The sequence below is a fragment of the Pseudonaja textilis genome, chromosome 3 (assembly GCF_049901715.1).
Source record: "Pseudonaja textilis isolate UNSWEBS1 chromosome 3, rPseTex1.2, whole genome shotgun sequence".
NCBI classification, from domain to species: domain Eukaryota; kingdom Metazoa; phylum Chordata; class Lepidosauria; order Squamata; family Elapidae; genus Pseudonaja; species Pseudonaja textilis.
The window spans coordinates 77,211,765-77,234,912 of NC_141992.1; the positions used below are offsets into that span (position 1 = coordinate 77,211,765).

Consider the following 23,148-nt stretch of genomic DNA (forward strand, 5'->3'; position numbering starts at 1 on the left):
AGGCAGTGTCTTCAAAAGTATGATGGATGGAAAAGAATGGAAATCTGTTAAATTGCACCAAGCAAAGGAGTACTGCTTGATTTTTCATGATTGGTAAATTGGCTAAGTGCTGTCACCTTTAAAAAGATAAAGCCTCTTGAACTGAGCTTTTGGTGCCTTCACTATGGACACAACATTGTAGTTTTCTGATGAACAATATAGAAGTACAGTGGAACCTAGGGTTGTGAATGCTCCTGTTTGCAACTAAATCGGGTGGCAAACAAAAAATCCACCCAATTTTTGAATCAGGTCATGATTCAAAAACCAGGTAAACAAAATTGGTGCGAAAAGATTCCCTTTCCGTGCCGATTTCCCTTTTGGAGCCATTTTTTTTACTGTGCACATACGCAGTCAGTTGTGCTTCCGGACACGACCAAATCAGGCCGTGACCGGAATCTGGAAATGGATTATGGCTGCGACCTGAGGCTCCACTGTAATGTGCCACTTCTTTCTACTTTTCTCCAAATGTTTCTCACAATCTAAATCTGATATTCTAAAATGTACTAGTCTCCTATACAAGTACTGTCCTGACACTAACTAAACTAAATTAGACATTGCCATATCTGCATCCCAATAAATAACCAGAACCTTTAATCTATTTAAAGTGGGTTATTCTCTTTGAACATTAATAACACACATTATGTTCTATTAACAAACTTTACCTATCTGAAAAGGGTAAAACAATTACCTGAAATAAATTGATACCATGGACTTCTCAATTTAGAATAGTGAAATGTTACTGTTTTGTGTACTAAGAATTTGCATAGCTTGTACCTTTGTCACATGACTATCTTTATAATGAGTATCTTTTCAGTGGTAAATAACTAGCAGTTTCCTCTAGCTGCGATTCAACACTCATTAAAGCTGCTAACAAGTTTTTGCTTATTACATACGCAATTTCTGTTTCACTTGCAATTGCTGAGAGATCCGTTTAGTATAAATTTCAATAATTTAAGACCATGCCCATAGATGTTGCTCTAACAACCATTATTTATGTTAATCAGAAAAACACCTAGAACATAAACTACATTTTTATACTGGTAGTTATGTTAATACAGAAGATTTATACACCATTCATACAATGTACCCTAAAATTGACTTACTCCTCTTTAATTGGATTTGATGAAATCCTATGCTGAAAGACGAAAAACAGATAAAATTTGTTACTTATATATCACAATCGTGAGTTTTTTCAATGGCGATCCTTCTTCATATAATCCAATATTATGTTCAAATATCTTGATCAATATTTTGTCTAGTAAGATAGGTAGGTAGTTAGGTATGTTATTTTTGAGACAGCATTGACTCTCAGAGACTGCCCAGACAAGTCCCTGCAGTTTTGTTGGCAAGGTTTTTCAGAAATGATTTGTCCTTGTTTTCTTCCTAAGGCTAAGAGAAAGAAATTGTCATCCAGCTGGCTTTGAATCTAAGGTACAACTAGAACTCAGAATTTCCTGTTCCTAAATTGATACTTTAATCACTGCATCAAACTGGCTCTAAGCTTAATGTTTTTGGATACAGATCTATTTCTGCTTCAATCATAATCATAACACTGAAGCACTTAGCCAACCTATTTGAACATTTTCCCTTCCAACATAAAATATTTCAAAAGCATCTCCATGTTTATACACAATTGCTAATTTTGCATTTAATGATTCAAATATGTATGAATTGGGCCAGTCACTCCTTTTCAGCCCACCTCACAATGTTACTATTAAAAAGTGTTGCTACCATGTATGAAAACTCTATTTTATGGAGATAAATAACACATTTTCAAATCATCATCTAATATTGTAACTATCAAATAAAACCTGAAGTTTATCCTCCATTTTAGACAAACATGAAGGATTTCAAAACAAAAGGAATTTTCTCCCATTAAAACATTAAATACCTAAGCCCTTTAACACAGTCCTACCATTTCCAAGTCTTGATGTTTCTTTCTAAAAGTCTATCATATGCACAATAATTTATCTTAAAAAACAGGTACAACAAATGTACACTAAATTTTAAATATAGAATTTCAGTTAAAACAACTTATAGTAATTCAATATCTAGAGATTTTTTTAAAAAAAAGATGAGAGTACAAGAGTCAAGGACTAGCATTTGGGCAAATTATGTTTTAAGTTCAATTTCTCAGGGATACTTAAATGTTCCCTTTATTTCAAGAAACTGGTATAACAAAAACCTGTGTAGGGATACAGATAGTCAAAATGGTGTGGACTCTATTCTCCCCTATTAAAACCAAGGTAAGAATGTCAAGTCTTCTGGGAGTAGGAACCTACTGATTCCCGTGACAACTTCATCTAAGGAACTGGAACATCTCAATTAATTCAAAAGTTATACTGAGTTGCCTAGAAGAGATAAATGACTAAAGCAGCAAACTCTAAAAGTCTGCACATCAAATTATATGTAAAACTGACAGATGCACATCCAAGAAAGAATGCAAAGAAAGTGCAACTTCACCTTTTAATTCAGATTAGACATAGTTTTATTTTGCATCAGCTCCAGCGATTCTTTTTCTTGTATAATGTTCAGTTTCCAGAACCAAAACACTGCTTGCTTTACTTGAAACCAGGTAGTGCCACCAAGTGGTAGTCCTAGTCTGTGTTCCGCAGACAATACCATCTACCACTTAAAAAAACCTTTCTACAGATTGGAAGTGTTTCACTATTAATCATGAAATAAACTCAATCTAGTATTAGCAAGTATTATTAAGAATGCAGATACTTAAAAAGTAGGTGGATAAGATTCAGAAATTACAAAAATCATATTTAATTCACTATTAATTTTTAACATCCTTAATTTAAACTACTGTGGGTATTATTTCACCCTACCGCTATTTATAATGCTAAAATAAATGATCTAGCAATTTTCATTGAAAATGGATTTGAAACAAAAAAAAAATGTTGTAGGTTGTACTGAATGGAATATGTTTGCTTTGACGGTTGATAAGAGAGATGCCAGAACTCTTCCTGGGCTTGCACAGTAACTGTGCAATCTCAGAAAAATACACAGTTGAATTAAAAAGCTACCCAAATGACCTTGTGGTAATGACATGGCACAATTTGTCTGTGGCATTTTGATGGTTTCTTAACACAAACAAGTGTTTTTCTTGCATACAGCAACTGCTGTGCATAAACTAGGTAAAACTGAAGCTTCATTAAAGAGGCTTGACAGATACAATGATCATGTTCACATCTCCTTTGAAGCATCTTTTCATATCTGGATTCAAATAGTCTTAAAATAGTAGAACCATTCTACAAGCAATAATAGTAAAATAACAGCCTCATGAAAGCCAGTTTGTGTGGTAGTTAAGATACCAAGTTACAAACTATATTGAGACCCACCTTAAGCACAAAGCCAGCTGGGTCACTCTCTCTAAACCTTAGGAAGGAGGCAATGGCAAACCACTTCCAAAATCTTGCCAAGAAAATCACAGGAACTTGTTGAGGCAATTGCTAGGAGTCAACACTCATTGGAAGGCACTGAAAAAAGAACTACCACTCCTCAAAATTGTATGATATTGTTATGGCCTGCCGGTGGCTAACGGAGCTGGCAGCAGAGTCAGACAGTGAGGAGGTTGGGGAGGAACATGGGCCAGTCCTGGAGGCTGAGAAGGCTCGGACGAGGGCTCTGACTCTGTCAGCTGCCTTCTGAGTCAGACAGCAGTGAGGCGGGGGAATAGCTGGAGCCGGTTCCCAGCTTGGACATGCGCAGAGCTACCAAAAGAAAAGAACAATTACGAACTAAGGGTTGATGTGGGAGTAAAGGCACAGGTGAGATGGTGAATGGCCCCTCCCATAGGGATTAAAAGAAGAGCAAAAAGGGAAAGGGACTTTTGCAGGAAACAATTTGTTGCAGTAGTGTGAACATATGTCTGTGCATCTCAGACTCTGTGCCGAGCCCTTCCTTGTCAGTGCTGCATTTGAAAATATTTATTTGGCAGCTCTCCAAGCTAGATAAGGTCTGTGTTCCTAATTACACTCTTGAAACACTGTTTGCCAGGCATTTGGCTGAATGTGCATGCAAGAAATTCACCTTCATTTAATAAAAGGGGCTTTGCTGGGACACAGAGTCTGCTTAGTGCTTTTGGGGGAAGCCTAAGTCAGAACATATATGGTATCTGGAGCTACTCCTTTTATTCACAGCAGTTTTTCAGCATTTTAATCATTCAACAATCTAATCTCACACAGAAATAAGGCCATTTTTAGGAACAATGCCCACCTTTACAAAACATTATCATTCTCAAAATCTGGTTATGCTTGTTTAGATGGCTCCACTATTGAGATGGATGTAATCATTCTCTACTTGGGATTTGTATATATATTAGTTTTAATTAATCTCTATTTTTAATGTTGATTTTTATTTTTTTAAACTAAATTTAATTATTGGTTGTTGTATGCTGCTCCGAATCATTTTCATGACATGGGTAACGATATAAATTTGATTAATAAATAAACTAGCTATGTCCCAGCATTAAGATACTCAAATTCATTCTCGCATTAATTAATATTTTCTTTGCCACATGGCTTAAATAAAACTATAGTTCAAGTGATAATAACACACAAGGAAAGTGCGGGATAGGAAAATGTTTTTCATTTACCCTTAAGCGTAGTAGGAGGTAAAGTTATGTTTGAAGAAATAAAGCCACACTGTAGAAAGTAGAACACATCTTTTATTTAAATGAAATCAAAGCCAATCATAAACATGCAATAAATAGCACTTCAAAGCCAGATACCATTTCTAAAAGAGTAATGTGACATCAATGCATGTAGAGGAGACAGGGACTTGCATTGTGTTGCAGATCCTATCTGTCTTCATGAATTTTATCTCCTCCCCAAATTATGTGCCTCATGGGCCTTTCAGTAAGAAGTTTCCTTACTGGAAAATGTTAAGACCTAGACAGGCTGGTATGAGAATAAAACACTTTTATTTTCAATATTCATTTGGAAGGAGAGCAATTAGAGTTCCATAAAACCAATAACTGCATAACACTCAAACTAAAATAGATATTTAAATATTAGATATTTAGTGAACTTTTCTTTACTCACCAATGCTTGTTTTGTCCGTTTTTAAGCTTCAAGTCTGGATTCAAAACTCAGACAAGCCTATAACAGTAAATTAATGTTATCCATATTTTTTCAAAGCCATTATACCATATTCATTATTGAGAGACAAACTACACAAAGAGACAATTACCAAATTTTTCTTGTAACAAATATACAGTATGTCATGCTAAGACCCATACCTAAATTTTTACTGACTCTATATTAATGATTCAATTTACTTTCAAGTTTTCTGATGTGTTCCTTCTTTAAGTTTTAAAGAGAAATGCTACTGTTATTTATTTACCTTCTGGGATTTTTTATTGTTATTCTGTCTCTTACTGCTGAAATAAACCATTAAAATTACAGACTGATCATTGCCCAGTCAGTGGGCAAATGTACAAAATCAGCAGGGGATCAAATATTCCCCTCCCCACTGAACACATAAAGAACAAGGAGAACAAAGCTATCACTCTGACTTAACTACTGTTCTGACTTACAGAAGCTAGGTAAAATCACATAAAATACCAATTAGGTGCCCCGCCCAAGGGCTGTTTTGCTCTCCATTACAGGTAGTCCTCAACTTACGACAATTGAACCCCAAAATTTTGTTGAGTAAAACATTTAAGTGAGTTTTGCCTCATTCTACAACCTTTCTTGCCACAATTGTTAAGTGAATCACAGCAGTTGATAAGTGAATAACCCAGTTAAGTGAATTTGGCTTTCCCATTGATTTTGCTTATCAGAAAGTTGCAAATGTGATCACATGATCTTGGGAAACAGAAACCACTATAGCTATGAACCAGTTGCCTAGCATCTGAATTTTGATCACATGATTATGGGGATGCTGCAAAGGTTGTAACTGTGAAAAACAGTCATAAGCCACTTTTTTTCAGTGCTGTTGTAATTCTGAACACTAAACAAACTGTTAAGTTGAGGACTACCTGTACTCTTTTCTCTCTATACCAATGACTGCATCTCAAATAATTGCTTGGTTAAAATACCGAAGTTTTTATATGATAAAGTAGTCGCTGGTCTCATTCGAGATGGTGATGGTGATGAGTCTGCATACAGACGGGAGGTTGAACTGGCCCTTTGATGCAGCCAGAACTATCTGGAGCTGAACATTCTCCTCGACGCTGCTGCAAGAGCCCAGGATAGGTTAGACTCCTCTTGATGATGTCATTAAGCTGAGTCTGTCTAGTATAAAAGGACAGCCTGTGGGATTGACCCCAGCTTTGACTGTTTCCTGCATCTGTAAGCTGGTGTCAAAGCAGCGTGTTAATCGCATTTACTCCTAATTTTAACAACAGTAGGAAGTCGTTCGAGCTTCAGGCACTGCTCCCGGGACTCCAGTGAAGTGGTACCTTCAGGAGAGCGGGGCTCCGCTCTCTTGCAACGCCGAGGATTCAACATTGCCAGCAAGGGAGAGGCAAAAACATCATCGGGAGGGCTGTAAGTAGCAAAGTGTCATCCAGCCCCCGCCCCATGGCCTCTCCCCAACAGATTCAACCGGCCAGGATCATAAAGATCAGGTCAGAGATAAAGCGCCAGCCAGCTGATTGCCTGATTCAGGCTGACACTTTTTTGGGCCGCTCGCAGCAGCCTAAAGAGAGGCTCCATCAACGACTGGGGGCAGCAATCTTTCAGCCGCTCGGGGCCTACAGCAGCTTAAGGAGAGGCTTTATTTTAACCAGACACAGCAGCAGGTACGAGTGGCCATCTTGGGACTGCAATTCCCTATCGCACGTGGCAAGTGGCCATTTTAGGGGGCCTCACAATCTAACTGTCAGCCCTAGAGCAGCTATCCTTCATATTTCAGAAGCAAGGCCCCTCTAATAGGCAGCACATATTGAGGGTTGTTTCTAGCACCTCTTGTGTTTGACCTATTTTTCACCATGGATGTAGACGGGCCAGGCAAAACTTTCTGGCCCAGAAGTGCCTCAACCAACCAAAGGCACTCCAAGGGAAGGCTCCCAAAAATACATCCCAGGCCCAACTCAAGGCCGAAAAATGTAGACATGCTGCCTTAGAGAGGCAGTTCAACAAAACTATAGAACAGATGAGGGGGCAACTTAAACAGGCCTCTCAGCCAGGTGATCCCCAGGGTAGCCATGGAGGCCCTTCGGGCGGGGGGTGTATCAGAAATCCCAGATTCCCTTGGCCACCTACAATCTTGGTCCCCAGAGAGGCCTGAGAAACAGTCAGGGCCTCAAGATCTAAACAGGTCAGGGCCTAATTTTCAACAAGCTACTTGGAGCTTTCCCCCTCTTCCCTCCATTATCCAAGGTACCTCACGACCTAGACTTGAGCCTACCTTCACCCCCTCCACTGCGGGCCTTTGCCCTTCTGATCCTTCCTTGACCACCAGGCCCAGTGAGATTCAGGACGTGGTCTCCACTGCCATCTGACGGGGCTTGGCAGAAGGATTTCAACAAATCCTGAGGCCTTTAGAAAGGGCACACTCCCTATTCCTGGCCTACTCCCAGGTACCTTTTCCTCAACAAGCAGGCTCTCTTCCTCAGGAGCAAAAGGCCTATTCCACCCACTCTCAGTGGGACAACTACGGGGAAGGCGACTGCGCAATTCATATAAATGCAGTCACTCATCAGGGTCGGATCGGGAAGAAGGGGAGATCTGGGACCCGAACCTTTTAGAGAAGGAAGATCTGCACCCACATCAACCACCCTCGGCCACTCAGAAAATTAGAGGTGCTAAACAGAACTACTTTGAGGATGCAAACAAACCAGGTAGATGGTTAGCATATAAGCTGAGAAAAGAGAAAGAATCAAGGAAAATACTGCAGTTAATAGATGACCAAGGTCAAGTTTGCCATGGCAATAAAGAAAAGAAGGAAATTATCCGAGATTTTTATGGGAAACTATATAAGAAAGAGAACATTGAAGAGGAAAGAGTTAAGCAGTATTTACAGAATGCTAACTTACCCAAGATACCTAAAGAGACTGAAAAAATGCTAGAAAGCAATATAACAATGATGGAATTAACTGAAGCACTTAAGAAACAAAATAATGGAAAAGCACCAGATCCAGATGGACTTCTGGCAGAATTCTACAAAACATTACAAGAAGTGTTGAATCTTCCATTTTTAGAAGTTATGAAGTTATGTTAAAGAAGAAGATACCCCAATCATGGTTGGAAGCCTATATCACACTCATTCTAAAAGAAGAGACTAATCCATTGCAGATTAAGAACTATAGACCTATTTCCCTACTAAATGCAGATTATAAAATCTTTGCTTCAATATTGGCAGAAAGACTTAAAAATATTTAAATAACTTTATCCATTCTGATCAAAATGGATTTCTGCCAAAGAGACAAATTAAAGATAATATGAGAGTAATTTTGGATACTTTGGAATACTATGAGGCACACCCTGAAAAGCAAATGGCTTTGATACTTCTGGATGCACAAAAGGCATTTGATAATGTGAACTGGCGATTCATGTTGTTATTGTTGGAACAGATGGGGTTTGCCAGAAAATTTATTCAAGCAATAGAAGCTATATACTACAAGCAAATGGCAAAGGTAATGATAGAGGGAGAACTGACAGATTCTATTAATATAAGAAAAGGAACAAGACAAGGGTGCCCACTATCACCTTTGCTATTTGTGCTAACTTTGGAAGTGCTAAATAGAAATATTAGAGATGAAAAGAGTATAAAAGGAATGAAAATTAAAAAGGAAGAATTTAAATTGCAAGCCTTTGCAGATGATTTGGTCTTTATCTTAGAAGACCCTTTAGAAACAGCACCAAAATTACTGGAAAAGATAGAGGCATATGGCAAGGTGGTGGGTTTGAAAATTAACAAAGATAAGACAAAGATTTTGACAAAGAATATGCTATCAAGACAAAAGGAAGAATTGGCAGATCTATTGAAAATTCAAGTAACAAATAAGATTAAGTACTTGGGGATACATCTTACAGCAAGATGTAGTACATTAAAAGAGAACAATTATATTAAACTTAAGCAGCAGATAGCCCTTGACTTGGCGAAATGGGAAAATCTACAATTGTCATTAATAGGGAGAATTTCAACAATCAAGATGAATATACTACCCAGAATCTTATACTTGTTTCAAACAATCCCAATTAGGCTTGGAAAAGGCTATTTTGAAGATTTAAATAAAATTGTGTTGAAATATATATGGCAAGGTAAGAAAGCGAGAATAAAGTTAAAACTTTTGCAAGACGCTAGAATTAGAGGAGGATTAGGTTTGCCTAATTGGGAGATGTATTACCAAGCTACAAATTTGATGTGGGTGAAGGAATGGATAACATTAAGAAGTACTAGATTGTTGAGATTAGAAGGACATGATTTGTTGTTGGGGTGGCACGCTTTTTTATGGTACAAGGGAACTAAAATACAGGGATATTTTAGAAGACACCATATAAGGGAGTCTTTGTGGTTAAATTGGGAGAAGATTAAAAGACAATATTATTTGAAAATTCCAGTCTGATTTTCGACTATAGAAGCATTTTCTTATCCTATAATATATAAGAAGGAACAAACAGTTAGATATGGGGAAATATTGAATGAAAAGGGTGAACTTAAATTGATGCAAGAAGAACAAGGTATAAAGATGAATTGGTTTTCATATGCACAAATACACTCAAGTTATGATAAAGATTTCAAAACAGAAGGATTTTATGACAAATTGACTGACTTAGATAAGATTTTGACAGGTACTGATGAAAAGGTGATTAAAAAACTGTACGGATATTTATTAGAAATTAAACTAGAAGAACAAGAAGTTAAAGAAACTATGATTGCTTGGGGAAAGAATTTTGGATATGGGATTGATTTAGAGAAATGGCAAAAATTGTGGTTTCAAAATTATAAAATGACAATGTCAACAGCATATAAAGAAAATTTGTATAAGATGTTTTACAGGTGGCATTTTCCCCCAACAAGAATAGCAAGTATGTTCAAGAACAAATCCGAAAAACGTTGGAAATGTCATCAGATACCTGGCTCATATTACCATATGTGGTGGACTTGTGCGGATGCTAGAAAATACTGGACTAAAATCCACATGTGGTTGGAAAAAATGACAAAAAAACATATAGATTTGAAACCAGAGATATTTTTATTGGGCATTTTACCTGATACATATAGCAAAGATTTGAAATACATGATTGTAAGTGTATTAACAGCGGCTAGGATTGTATTTGCTAAAAACTGGAAAAATGAGAAGATACCATCGCAGGAGGAAATCATTAAGAAAATATTGGAATGTGCTGAAATGAGTAGATTGACATTTGAAATTAGAGAGCAAGAGGATAAACAATTTTATAAAATTTGGTACCTTTTCTATCAATGGTTAGATAATAAAATAGAATAATGAAATATGTAGAATCTTAGGAAATAATAAATATATAAACATGTTTTTTTTCTTTTTTACTATATCTATAAAAAAAATTAGGATAGATTTGGGAGGATTATATGAATTGTTATAAAATAATACTAAGTAAATTATAGTTATCTCTCAAAATATGAATAAAGTTATTGTCAAATGATTGATTAATAATGATACTAGGGTATTTAATTTCTGATTGAGAATATGAGTTATTATGCAATGTAACTGTAATTGATGACTATGAAATGGACGCACAAAAAATTTGTAAACCAACCGGCACACTGCTTGTATACTCACGGAAGAAACGTTGATGTTTTTATGTTTTGTTTGTTTATGTTTGTTTTTAAAAATTAATAAAAAATTTACAAAAAAAACACCCCACCCTCAGCCACTGTCTTTAAATGAACATTATTTAAGACTCTCCTTAACAACACCCTGGTTACAGCTCAGCTGTCCCCTGAGGTGGCAGCACCTGAACCACAAGGAGAACCTTCCAGGCATGGAGATTCCCTCTTCTCCAAACCCATAGTTTCTACGGAAGTTCTCCCCTCACTATTGCTGGACTTAGTCAAGGAATAGTATGCCTCCCCTGCAGCTGGTCCTCACCCCTCGACAGGCGTTTTTACAATGTGGGTCCTTCCCTGGTTAATGCTCTGGCTGTCCCCTCTGTGGACACTCCTGTCATTGCCTCCTTCTCCTCTGGCACTCCCACCAAGCTAGTGGACATTCTCAAGGCTGACAATAAGCACACTAAACAGACCCTTAAACACAAACATCAAGCAGCTGTATGGGCTGTCCGGGCTTTGACTACTGCGTCGTTTTTCACCAGGTCGTCAATCCATTGGATGCGCCAGCTACAAGACCGCATACCAGCATCCGATTTCAGGTCGCACCAGGACCTAAACAAGATTATAGTGGCAGCATAATTTACGGCAGACGTCACCCTTAACTCTGCCAAATTTGCTTCCAGGGCCATGGCCTCCTCGGTAGCACAAGAAGGCTCCTATGGCTCCAGAATTGGCAGGCAGAATCTGACCAGAAATGAAAACTGGCTTCTGCTCCCTATAAAGGTGAAAAGCTCTTTGGTGATGCACTAGAGCCATATCTCATCAAAAGGAAGGTGCTTTCCTCCACAGGAAAGAAGGCAGACTACTGCCCGGAACCTTACCGTTCACCTCCTTTCTGAGCCGAGACTAACCCCCGTTTTTCCAGGCCACAGAGGTCATATCCCCAGCGCCACAAACAGCGGCCCGATGCATCCGGCAGACAATATCCTGCTGGTAAATGGCCCTTTCGTGGGGGAGGGGGTCATTCCTTCTGTCGCTCTAAGTAACCCCTCATTCTCCCCACCTATCGGGGGTCACTTGGCTTTCTTCGCCTCCAGATGGGAGGAGTCAACAATGGAAGCCTGGGTACTCAACACATCAGGTATGGTTTACAACTGGAATTTCTCTCACCACCCCCTGAAAATTTTGTGTTCTGTCCAGTCTCATGGGACAGTTCAAAGAGGGTTCTTATGAATTCGGTCATACAACACCTAGTGGACATAAGGGCTATTCAACCAGTCCCCGAACATCAATGGGGATGTGGTTTTTTTCTTGTCTTTTCGTGGACCCTAAGACCTCAGGGGGGTGGCGTGCCATTCTTGATCTAAAATTTTTGAGTTTATCCCATAAAGACGTTTTAAGATGCAGACCCTGCATTCTATTCTAGAGAGCGTTTGGGAGGGCAACCTCCATTGACCTCATGGAGGCTTACCTCCATATCCCCAACTGGCCTCATCACCGCCAGTTTCTCAGTTTCGGTTACCAGAACTCCCACTTCCAATATCGGGTCCTTCGGGCTCTCGTCGGTGCCAAGAGTCTTCACAAAGGTCCTAGCAGCATTGGTAGCTTCGCTCTGGTCGGTTCCAGTGAGAATCCAATGCTACCTGGACGACATCTTGATACAGCCATCGTCCATCCAATCCACCCATCGAGACCTACAAGCTACACTGTGCTGTCTCCAGAACCACGGCTTTTCCATCAACACCAAGAAAAGCCATCTATCTCCCACAACCAGATTACTCCACTTGGAAGCGGTCATCGACAGATCCCTGTGCCAAGTCTTTCTATCTCCAGATCGGGGGAGAAACCTTATCGACCTCATCCGTCAGGTTCAACATCAACACATGGTTCCCATCGCAGCTGTCCACACTACTGGGGAAGATGATATCGTACATCAGGATCATCCCGTGGGTACCGTTTCACTCACGATCTCTTCAATGGTTCCTGCTTCCTTTTCAACGGGCAGGAATCAGCCACAAATCAGAGTATAGCTTTCTCCTCAGATCCGGTGTTCCTTCAAGTGGTGGCTTTCCCCAGCTCTCTGGAGGGATCATCCGTTCAAGGAACCAGAAAGACTTCTTCTCACCATGGATGACAGTTTTTTGGGTTGGGGGGCCTACATGGACGGCCAAATAGCACAGGGGATTTGGTCCCTGGCAGACAGAGCCCACCCTATAAACTGGCTGGGGCTCAGAGCCATATTCCTGGCTCTGAAGCACTTCAGGGCCATGGTAACTGGAACCCATATATTGGTGTTGATGGACAATATGGCTGCAAAGGCACACAAGAGGCAAGGGGGGACGAGGTCCAGGGCCCTGATGAGGGAGGCTGAACATTTGGGTCTGTGGGCGGAGAGATCACGGCAGATCACATCTCCAGGGTGGACAACTCCCAAGCCGACTGGCTCAGCCGGAGCTCAGTCGACCTCTCAGAATGGTGCATTCATCCGTCCCTTTTCAGAGACCTCTCCCTCAGATTCGGGACTCTGGAGGTGGATCTCTTCTCCACTCCCCAAAATGCTCCAGTGAACAGGTTTTTCACCAGGTTTCCTTGCCAGAGAGAGGAGGGGACCAATGCCCTTCGGACCAGATAGCCCAGGGGTCTCCTCTATACCTTCCCCCTCTTCCCATCATTCTGGCAGTCATTTGGAAGATGTTGGAGGAACAGGCAGAGCTAATTCTCCTGGCCCCCTATTGACCAAGGAGCCCCTGGTTTGCGGACCTGGTGAACCTGTCTGTAGCCATTCCCTGGAAGATCCCTGCCAACAGGATTTCCCTTCATCAGGGAGCCTTGCTCCATCTGGATCCCCAGTGGTTCATGCTGACTGTGTGGTGCTTGAGCAGCAACAGCTGAGAGAGGTTAATCTCCCTGACAGGGTTATCCTCACGATCCAGGCGTCTCATAGACCTTCTACGACACACATCTACAATGCCTCCTGGAAGGTTTTCTGTCACTGGTGCTTAAAGGAGGGTCTTTCTCCCACCTCAGCTCGAGTAGCAGAGGTTCTATGTTTCCTTCAAGATGGCCTTGAGAAAGGACTAGCACTTAACAGCCTACATTGCCAGGTAGCGGCCCTTTTCTCGGTTCTATCCTGGGAATCCTTTCCTTCCCTGTCACTCCATCCTTCTGTCTGGAGGTTTTTAAAAGGGGCTTCCAATCTTCACCCCTCTATAGTAGACAGGTACCCTCCATGGGACCTTCCAAGGGTGCTCCAGGCTCTGACAGAACCACCATTCGAACCCCTCAGGTCATTGTCTTGCATTTCTTGACCCTGAAGGTGATTTTTCTGGTAGCCATCACATCGGCTAGAAGGGTATTAGAGCTCACTGCGCTCTTGGTCAGACAGGATTTATGCACTTTTCATGATAATAGAGTTGTGCTATGCTTAGATCTTACCTTTATCCCAAAGGTCAATAGCTGGTTCCACAGGTTCCAGGACACTGTGTGCCAGATTTCTGTCCCCTTTCACACCACAACTTAGACCGCAAGTGGCACACTTTAGATGTTAGGAGACCACTTAAAATTTACCACCTTTCAGAAAACTGGGGGTATGTTTGTATCCTTTTCCCCATCGCACTTGGGGAACAAAGCCTCTCCTCCCACCTTAAGCAGTTGGATCAGGATGTGCATTCCACAGGCTTACAAGGAGGCAGCTCTTCTGGTACCCCAAGGCCTAACAGCGCACTCTACCAGAAGCGCTGCAACTTCGGCTGCCTGGGCCACTCAGGAATCCCTGGAGGAGATTTGCAGAGCGGCCACATGGGCATCCCCATCACCCTTCATCAGACATTACCATCTGGATTCCTTTGCCTCTGCGAGTGCGGCCTTCAGCAGACAGGTGATTCAGCGTGTGGTTCCACAGTCGGAGTGAACAGCCAGACGAGGACCCTCCCATGAACATGCAGGCTTTGGTATGTCCCATCTTGGGCTCTCGCAGCAGCATCAAGGAGAATGGGCATTGGTATAATTACCTGAGAACGCCCTTTCTATCTACGCTGCTAGAGTCCAGCCCCTCCCTTGCTTCATCTGGATTCTGGTAAGAAAGATTAACGTTCTAGATTCTGTTTGGCTTTCACAGACACTCACTAAGGTCTGTCAAGCATCTTCACCAAAGCTGGGGTCACTCCCACAGGCTGTCCTTTTATACTAGATAGACTCAGCTTAATGACATCATCAAGAGGAGTCTAACCCATCCTGGGCTCTTAGTTTATATTTTCTTAGCCACATTTCCACAGGCATTTTGTCAACAGGTTGGGATATAAATTTTGCTGATGGGTCGTTTTTGCTATGTAGTTTTAATCAGTAGTTATTAATTCAATTAATATTAATTTATTTTTCCAGCCTTTGTCTGGTATAGTTTATGGCCAGTATATATGCAGATGTATCTGTACAGAAATATGTAAATAGTTCATATGCACACATTCTGTGTGTGTGTGCATGCACATGTGTGGGTGCACAAGTCTAATAAGTAGGAAAGCTGGTCAGAGTACAGAATTTTTGTATGTCCAATCATATTTTGTGGGGATCATTTCAATTAACTATTCTATTCATGTTAATAAATACATTTCATATATTCCTATCAGTCTCATATCCTCTAGAGATATTTACAGGTTGATTTATAATTAGACATTCAACATTTCTTCCACACATTTACATCTACTACTATAAAGTATAAAATCTAAGCAGCTCTAATATCTTTGCACCAGAATGAAAATTTTCTGATAGCATCTCATAATTCAGAAATAATATGTACAACAATATGACACTGAAGCTACGGAACAGACTGAAATTATAAATCATCTTCCGCAAATAGGAATCTGTGTGTCATATTACAGTTTATAGCATACACAACAATCATGACCATGATGATCATACTGGGTGAGGAGACTTGCAATTATATCTAACACATCTGAAAGGTGTCTGTTTAGGGAAACTTCTACAGACAAAACAGGAACACAGTGTTATATGTCTATCATGTCATTATGTCATATGTGTATCATGTTGTTATGTTATTATAGAGTTCCTTCTTGAATACCTTGGAGATTTGCAAAAGGCATTGTTGTGGTCCTATTTCTTAAGGTGACATCTGATCACATCACCAGGAAACATTTGCTTCTTGAAACAGAATTTGTTACTAAGAAAGATTATCAGATTTAAGGTTGGAAATTATTAGTGTGTTATTTTTAACATATCCAAGTAACAAAGTGGCTCCCCAAAACGCATGCTGCTATCAGGAATGAGCCAAATGAAAGGTAATAAATTGACTTTTGCTGAGGGCAAGATCTAAACATCAACTGTGGAATGAATTGAAGTTGCAATTTTAAATCTAATTATTGTAATGTAAGGAATTATTGACTGTTTGGAATATAGATAGAAGCACTATATAAATCCAATCAAAGTGAACTGTTACCTGCTTGGAGTTTTTGGATTGAAATCACGTTTAAACCTAAGCAAGCATATGAACAAACCAACTGGTTGTGCCTGAGCAGATACACAGTAGTTGGGACTATCTTCTCCCAATTTATCCTAGCTGTAGTTTTGCATTCTCTTTGGGAGCTGAATAAAAGCTGCTTCCTGCGTATTACTCATTCTACTGAGTTCCTCCTGCCCCCAAAATAATCAAACAGCAGGAACAGGGAAACAGAAAAGCCCATGCATGCACCTCGGTAAGGTATAGTATCTATTGGTATAATTTTACAAAACTAGACATATATAATTATATATCCCCCTCTTCATTTAATCCACTTGCTTTGCAATTGCCATGGCCTCATCTCACAGCAATTCAAGATCAAGACTTCTCCGTAGCCGAAGTGGGTCACTGGGATGTGTCCCCAACTGATATGGGAAGACTGACTTTTGAAATATGTGTGTGTGTGTGTGTGTGTGTATTTTAATTAATCTAATTTTAATTATTTTATGCTCTTTAACATTTTGAACAGAACTGATAATCAAATAGATACATATTGAAATGGATAGAAATTTATACTATTTATTTAAATCTTGCCTTCCTTGTGTGTCTAATCACAATTGGCTAATAAAGAATTCATTCATTCATTTTACAAATAACACAGCATGCCTTCCTCCTCCTATTTTTCACAACTATCCTAAGAGGTAAGTTGGGCTGTGAATTGGCTCAAGGTCACCTGGCTGGCTATCATGTCTAAGGCAAGACTAGAACTCATGGTCTCCTGTTTTCTAGCCTGGTGCCTTAACCACTAGACAAAGCTGGCTCACGTTAACTTCATTTTTGCCACTCGCATTTAACAATAATTTGAAAACAATGATAAACGTATTAAGGTTCCAAGTAGATTTTGAACAATGTTAGGGTTGTCCAATAAAACAGGATTCATCTCTTATTTTTCACAATAATTTACTTTTCCATCCAACTTCTTGTAGAGAAGTTATAGATTGCAGAGCTTAAGATTAAGCTCTTGCATTAAGTCCTTGCATTTAACCCATATTAACATCATAAATATTCTAAAATATTTTATATAATTATATTTTTTGAAATAATAAAATAGAATTAGAATATTTCCATATTTCTATCAGAAATAAAATTACAAGCATTACTACCAGTTTAGTAATTACACTGCACAGTCACTTCCATTTTTCATCAAATGTTGACCAGGCTATATTTCTTACTGCACTCTCCCTTTAATCCTGAAAGTGGCAATGATAAACTTCTGTTCCTTTCCATTTTCCTATACTGTATCATATTTTGAAAATGAATTCTGTCTAATAAAGTTCCATCTATATTCATATTGGACTACAAAAGGGCTGGATCAATTCTAAAATATGAATACCATTGGGTTTTTTTGCAATTATATCATATCAATTATACAGTAAGTATACAGTATGTATACAGTATGTATCTCATACTGTATAATTGAAGAAAAAAACCCAATAAATTCCTATTTAAAACTGATTCAGCCCTTTTTGTAATCCAGTACAAATCTTGACATACTTCATTTTGCTTCACCTTAATTATTCTACAATTTCAAATATCGGTAAGATACAGTAACCTCACTTCAAATACATTTCATTTTTTTAAAAAATATTTCATTACAATTCATTGTAAAATAAAAATACAAAAAGAAATAAACATTAAAAAGCTAAGAGAAAGAAAAATTTCAGTTTTTGCTCAAAACTGAAAACAGTGGAACTTTGATTTTAGGTTTTGGTGATTAGAATCATTATGTGGTTAAGAGAAATAGCTTGAAAATTTTAGAAACGTAAGGAAAAAAGTTGAGGTTTTTTCTTTGCATTTTATTGCATTGAAAACAATTGGGAACCACTATGTTTTTCTGGTTTTCTCTTTGTACCCTCCCCAATATGTTTCAAATGAAAAACTTACCAAATCCTTGCACATGTAGACTTTCCTGTTTCACCAGAATATGTCCTATCGGGAACAACTAGCCTTGCCAAGTTTTCTTACAAAATCTTCATTTCATTCACATCTTACTATATAGGATGAATTTCATAGTTATTATTTGCAAAACTTTGCTGCACTTTTCCATATCACTATACTTGGGCCTATTCTGATTTTCACAAGTACTCTGCTAGCCTCTTTTCTGTGTCTAATCCAGATTCTTTAGACTTCATTCTGTACTGCAATATCTTGATAATGATATTGGCCTTAATGTAAAACTGAAGTTCTTGACCACTAAAACATGTTTGGTAAGCTAAAGTCTCATCCAGTCTCTCTAATTTTATATGTTACAATATTATTGTAGTACCATTTACTCTGAAGAGCTAGTAATACTGCAAGTCCAGTAGAATCACAAAGATTCTGTATACTCATTTAAATTAGTCTACCGTATATTATACCAATTACTACCAATCTGATCCATGGGAAATCAGTACAGGGCAGGAGATTTCTGATCATTGAAGTCTGCAGGGAGGTTATGGGGCAAACATTACCAAAAAAAACCCAAACATGTGTTAACTTTTCCATTCTGATTTTTTTTCTTTTGAAAGGATTGGAGGTGATAAACTTGATGCATTAAGCTTCACTGAGTTTATGCAACTATTTTGCACCTTTTTTACCATCAAAGTTTTTAGAAACACAGATTTCAATTGCATGATTTAAAGGAGTTCTGGGAATCATAAAACAAGAATCTGGGTAACATATGTGACCCACAACTTCCTAATTCTATTCTAATTCTTACCTATTGTTCTTTTTCCAGAGACAAATTAAATTACTGTGTTAGATCAACTATGTGCAATTTACATTAACAAAAACAAGTTTTTCTGTCAATCTATATCAGATGAAGCATGTCATTTTTAATTAGCAGTGTGCAAAAACTTTGTTCTAAATCACTTCATGTGTGAAACTGTAAGAATTTCTCATTTTGAGTACAAAATCTTTTCAAAGTGATTCAAATTATCCAATTTACATTCTATGCAACGGTTTTTACATTTGGAAAGGAATTTCACAAAATTTCACACTGAAGATAGTTCAAAACAAAACCCTAGTTTTAATATATGTAGAAAATTCCAATCATACCAATCCCAACTTCATGCACAATTTTGTGTGCTACTGAAGTCAGTATGGAATTCAATGTGCTTAATGTCCAAGATAGCCAAGTGAAATTATTCAAGCATCAGAGTTTCCATTTCTACAAAACTAATGTTTGTTTCATAGTTATAAACCATTAAACCAAAGCAGGTATCAAAAACTGGATTTTTATCCAGCAAACATATACCACTGATGCCTGTACCAATATTGGCTAAATCTGAGACACGTAGCTCATTAAAAGTCATAAATTACTGCAGCACCAGATACATAGGAGTGTATCATTTTTAGAAAACTATGAAGGTGTGGATATGTAATTTTTCCTCTTTTGGAGGAAAAAAAAATCCATACATAATAAGCATTACAGAATTTAATACACCAATTTTAGTGATATGCCCACTGACAAATCCTGCCAATTGAAAAATGAAATAATTCAGATCTGCCACATATACACAGTTAAAATGAATTCAACAGCTGCTGTTGTCATCTCCAAGTTGATATCTCTTGAATACATGTCTTTTGAGAATTAAAGAAACAAAAATGTATTTCTATCTATCAAGGGAGATTCCCAGTCAACCAGGTCATAGTTGTCTCAAAGGTACTTTTTCAAAAGGCAACTGGACTTTATTTTTCCTTGAAGACATTTCACATCTCATCCAAGAAGATTCTTCAGTTCTAGCTGAATGGTGGAGAATGGAACAATTTATATTCCTTGCAGTCATCTGCTTGTTAGCACTCTTTCTGAGAGTTGACTCAGGCCACTTGGAGGTTTATCTGTGCCCTCAGGGTCACCTGGATAGTGCAAATGTGCGTAGAACCTTCTTGGGACTGCTGAAAGTACTGTGTTGTAGATAGGAGATAGGTGGTATTGTATCCTTCCCTTCTGTTGAGAGAGAGCTGTTCAATTGTAATGTTGATGGCCTCTTTGATCCCTCTTTCAACCCAGTGGTCCTCTCTGTCCAAAGAGTGGACTTTGATGTACACATTCTGGACAGAGTGGACCGCTGGTTTGAAAGAGGGGTCAAAGAATATAAATCAACAAATATAAATCCTTCCATTCTCTGCCTTTCAGTCAGAATTGAAGAACCTTCTTGGATGAGAAGCAAAATGTCTTCAAGGAAAAACAAAGGAAGTCCAGTTGTCTTTTGAAAAAACACCTTTGGGATATCTTTATCTACTAAAACTGAACCAGGCAATCAACATCTTTCCCTTAACCATTATACCGCTCTCATTTAAAAATTATGATAATTCCGGAATAAAACTAGGAACATCAACAGCAGATATCTTTATCTGAGCTGACATGCCTCTTTAAGCAGAATGCAACTCTCATTCTAGCCTCTTTTTTAAATGCTATCATATTCAAAAGCTAAAAGAAGATATTTGTAAGTCATTTTGTGGTTTAAAGTGCAGTTTCATTGTTTAAAAAGACAGTTAATTTCAGAAAGCTGTTACAAGTCATTGCTACAGTTGATTACTCCAGTGGTTTATAGCAGGCGAGTCTTATGATTCCCAGATAGGAAAACCATTGGCATCTGGATACCAAGCTTGGATTTCACTTCCTTAGCTTTTATTTCTTCTATAGAAGAATATTAAATTTGGCACTTCTTACCAAGAAATCCTAAGCATTTAAAACAGTTTGAAATTGGACCTTGAAAAATGTGTGCACTTTTTCATTAAACAACTGAACACCGTAAAACAAAACATTTAAAACTTAATGGTGTGCTCTACTGTTTATTCACTAATATATCTGAAAGTCTTTAGCAACATTTAGCTATAATTAAACGAATTCCATAGGTGCGTACACCATTGTTATTTTCTCTTTACACAACAGGTCGTAGAACAATGTGAAAAATGGGTTATGATCTCTGACAGTGCTTTTTTGGGTAGTATAGGCATCTACTGAACCAAATGAAATTTGTATAGACAACTTCAAATGCTGTATTTTTCCCCGTAAATCTGAATGCACGTGAATGCACATTTGGTAGACATACTCTGGCTAACAGCTTACCACAACTTGCAGACAACAACTTGCCTGTAACAATCAATTGAATTCTCATTCTTCCTTCTAGCCTTGAAGAACTATTGGTACTTAGGGCCAGAAATCTGAATTACTGTATAAATACTGTATAAATGGTATCTCACACTTTAGGGAATAGCGAAGTTCTGAATTCAAATTTCAGAACATATCCTTTTTTTCATGCGTGTTTGAATCAACCTTGACTCCTGGCAACTATCAGGACAAGTCACTGCAATTTTCTTGACAAATTTCAGAAATGGTTTGCCACTGTCTCCTTCCTAGACCTGAAAGGTGATGAACCCAATTAGCTTGGTGTCCAAGGCAGACTAGAACTCAGTCTCCCAGTTTATAACCGGATGACTTTACTACAGCAAACTGGCTTTCTATCCCTGTTTTTAAACAAAGCTACATTCTGAAGACTTGTACAGGTGTTCATTTTCATTTTTTTCCAGGAAGTGAGATACAAGATAAAGTTATTAGTAAAGGCATAGAAACACAGAATATAACAACTATTCAGACACTTCCTTTTTTCTGTGTTAGGAAACATTATTGGTATCTGGTTCATAGGTCTTCCTCTTTACTCTCTGCTAGGTAGAGGTCTCTCTGGAGATTATATGAAAATGTGTTGTTTTATATTCTACATTTATCCCTTTGGTGTTTGAGCCTTAATTCAAACATGTACCTTTTCACATCCAATTTGGTCCCACTTAAGACAGATAACATTAATCATCAGATAGAGAGAAAATGATATTTGCAAAGTGCATGATATTCTCAAAAAAGGTATCTGATAATCAAGATCAGATCTAATAATCTGAAGGTCTGCACTAAATAATTAACTTAGGACTTAGTTGTTGTTTTAAAGAAACTTTGTATGAATGCAAAATTTATGTACAGGTTTTGATTCAGATTTCTTAAATGTAAATAATTTTTTTTTCCTTTTCATTTGGGCTATGCTTTAAAAAAAACCTTTAAAACAGTGCTTCAGCGACAGACAAAAATCCACGATCGTGCGCGGTTTCTGTCTGGGATCGCCGCTGAAGCGCTCCAAGCCAGCTGGTTTCGGGGCTAAGCCATCCCGTAGAGGTGATGAAGAGGGGGGAGACCGCCAGCAGGGTCGAGGAGAACCGCATCTCTCCTCCTCAGCTGGCCATTACTCCCTTTCCCGAAGGCGGTTGCAGCGGTGGTCAGAAATGGCCACCACAAAGAAGAACTCGACCGGAAAAGAATGTGCAGGAGGAAGATAAAAAGTGACAGTTTTGGCTGACCGGGTTAAATTGTAAAAGCAACAACCAAGGTACCCTGGAATTTAAACTTACAAAAAATAACATCGCTCCCAAAGAAAAGTCAGAAGCAGCGAAGGAAAGTGAAAAGGGAAAGGTTTGCTTTTTTTTTTTCTTCTCTCTCCTTCCCTATACTGACAACTAAGAGACTTAAATAAGAAATTGGAAAAATCCACTTTGACATCAATAGGCAATTAAGAATGTATCAAGCAGAATCCGAATGGAAGTTATGTATTATATTGAGTGTTATAACTTTAGGGTATATATTGAAGCCTAAATAAGAGTTAAATGGATAAACTTAAAAGATATAAAGGCGTCATACTCCAATCAGTAACTACAGGAGAAATTTTGTTTAATGAGAAAAGATAATAGATAATTGAAACAGGACAGACAAAAATATAAATACAATGATTTGAACTGAGATAATTAAAATAAAATTGAGAAAAATAAAAGAGGGGAGAAGCTATGCAGAAAATGTAAAATAGTAATAAGATATGGAACAGAATATAAAAATGAGCATGAACCTGAATTTGTGTCTGTACGAAGAA

The 23,148-nt window shown here is 38.4% G+C and overlaps 1 protein-coding gene across 6 annotated transcripts in view; it reads right to left on the bottom strand.

The window, feature by feature from the left end:
- The window catches only part of ZNF644 (zinc finger protein 644), a 56,160-nt gene that overhangs the window by 29,055 nt on the left and 3,957 nt on the right, over positions 1–23,148 (bottom strand). For 4 of the 6 annotated variants that reach the window (XM_087930145.1, XM_087930144.1, XM_026700311.2 and 1 more), the window contains one exon: positions 5,091–5,147. The exons of the other annotated variants lie outside the window; for them this stretch is intronic. The gene's annotated coding sequence lies outside the window, so the exon portion shown is untranslated. The remainder of the gene's footprint in view (positions 1–5,090; positions 5,148–23,148) is intronic. 6 annotated transcript variants of the gene reach the window in all.